Source organism: Notamacropus eugenii, chromosome 7 (genome assembly GCF_028372415.1).
Source record: "Notamacropus eugenii isolate mMacEug1 chromosome 7, mMacEug1.pri_v2, whole genome shotgun sequence".
In the NCBI taxonomy this organism is placed as follows: domain Eukaryota; kingdom Metazoa; phylum Chordata; class Mammalia; order Diprotodontia; family Macropodidae; genus Notamacropus; species Notamacropus eugenii.
Window position 1 is genome coordinate 136,819,363 of NC_092878.1, and position 2,702 is coordinate 136,822,064.

Consider the following 2,702-nt stretch of genomic DNA (forward strand, 5'->3'; position numbering starts at 1 on the left):
CTTCTGACTTCCTGGTCTCCTTTATGTATCAGCTAAAATCCCACCTCCTGCAAGAAGCCTTTCCCAGTCCCCCTTACTGATAGCATCTTCCTCTGTTGGTTTATCCACAATTGACCTTGAGCGTATTTTGTTTGCTTGTATATTTTGTCCCCCACCCCCCCCCCCCACCCCCTATGGGATCCTCGAGAACAGGGGCTGTTTTTGATTTCTTATATCCCCAGTACCTAGCAGGCATTTATTAAATGCTTGTTGACTGACTGGGTTATCTTGCCCTATCCTACTTGCACAATAGGCAAGCTTCTGCCAGATATTCATGTCTTGATCTCTACTGCTGCCCCTCCCCTTTGATCCTGGGCAACACACATCAGGAGCATCTGTTATAATCCTTTGGTCTTTCTTTGTGGATACTTACTGGTTTGCTCAGGAAGGTCAAATAATGGACTCTGAGTATTATGTCTCACTATTGAATTGGTTCCAGGTGGTTATCAAAGGAGAAGCCATTTCGTGTCAGAACTTTTCTGAAGACTTGGTTGATTACTATATGTCTAGGATAACATGATGGCACAGTTCATTGACAACTCCAGACTCAGTCCAAACTTTACCCAGGGTTAAAAAAAATTAGGCCTAAAAAAAAACTATGGAAGTTCAGTCTGACCAGAACTTGGCAGTAGACAATTTACAATCTGTTCTCACAAAGACTCTCCTCCCCTTTCAGCAGAAAATTTATTTTTGATGATTCTATTTACTTATTTGGAAAGAGTCTGTTATTTTTTCCAATTACATGTAAAGATAGTTTTGAACATTCACTTTTTAAAGAAGATTTTGACTTCCCCATTTTTCTCCTTCCCTTCCTCCATACCCTCTTCCTTCTTCCCAAGATGTCAAGCAGTCTGATGTAGGTTATACATGTGCAATCATGTTAAACACATTTCCACATTAGTCATGTTGTGAAAGAAGAATCAGAACAAAAGGGAAAAATGAGAAAGAAAAAACAAAACAAAAAAAATACTAAGTATGCTTTGATCTGCTTTCAGACTCCATCCTTCTTTCTCTGGATGTGGTTAGCCTTTTCCAAGATGAGTCATTTTGGAACTGTCTTGGACCATTGTATTGCTGAGAAGAGTTAAGTCTGCCAAGTATGAGAGCATATCATCACAGTATTTAGCAGAAAATTATTATTGGTCGTTGGAGAAGACATCTAGCCTAACTATGGGAAAATCTGTATGATGCTACACTGAGTGAAGTGAGCAGAACCAGAAAAATTTATGCAAAGGCAATATTGTAAAGTCAATTGATTTTGAGACTTAGGATCTCTGATCTTTAAAATGACTAACCATGAGTCCAGAGTACTCAAGACAAAATGGGCTACCCACCTCTGGATGGAGAGATGATGGTCTCAGAATAGAGAATGAGACATTTTTTTAAATGTGACCAATTTGGGAATTTGTTTGGCTACACACGTTTGTAACAGGGATTCTGTCTTGCTTTACTCATTCGGACAGGGTTGGGGGAAGTGTGAGGAGGTGGATCTTTGAAGAAAATATTAATTATAGATATAAAAAAGACATTTAATGGCACTATAATAATCTTTTGTGCAGCTTGTACAAGAGGAGGAACAAATGTTTGCAGGTACAGATTGAAACAGAGGCAACATAGGTTGTGTAAACAAGCTACATACAGGATATGCTGGAAGTAACCAACCAATGAGTGAAGGCACTAGAATTAGAGACCAGAAAAGGCTTCCTCAAGAAGGTGGGGTTTTATCTGCAGTTTGAAGGAAGTCAGGGAAGCCATGGAGATGGAGATAAGGGAGAGCATTTTAGGTAAGGGGGACAACCAGGGAAAACACTTGAGTCTGAAGATAGAGTCTTGTTCAAGAAACAGAAAAAGAGGCCAGTGTCACTGGATCTTTGTATATAGTGGAATGAAATTAAGGTGGAAGAAGACTGGAAAGGTGTGGAGAGCAGCTCCTAAGAGATTTTGTGAAAAATCAGGGTTTTATATTTGATCCTGAAGGTGTATGTGTGTGTGTGTGTGTGTGTGTGAGACATGGCCAGATCTGGGTCATGGGAAGATCACTTTGACAGCCGCATGGAGGATGGTATGAAGTGAGAAGGCAGACAGCCTATCGCAGTAGTTCAGGTGATGGGGAACTGAATCAGGGTGGAGGGAAGAAGGTCCATTTGAGAGATGTTACAAAGGTATGAATGGACAGACATCCCTTGGCAATAGCTTGCATGTGTGTGGGTGGGAATGAAGAATCCAGGATCACACCTGGATTGTGAGCCTGGGTGACTGGGAGGTGGTGGTATGTATTCTAAAGTTTGGAAAAAAAATAAAACTGAAAAAAGAAGACAATTTGGAGTTATTTATTGTATTATTGTAAATAATATAATTAAAGCAGCCTGTGGCTGTCTTTATTTAGGAATAATGTTGAGTATATGCATTTTTCTGCTGTAGAGAATTCCATGTACACCCGTGACCTTATTCTTTCTCTGAGTTCCTCACACAAACCACTCAATCTCCCATCTCCTCACCTTTGCACCTTCCACCCCATGCCTAGAATGCACTCCCTTGTCATCTCTGACTCCTCTTCCGATGCTAGTTATTACTATCATCTTTATTACTATCTATAATTTACAGTCTTAGAGAATTGCTGGAGGCACTCAAGCTAGTATGTCAGTTCTATCTTCTGCCTAAAG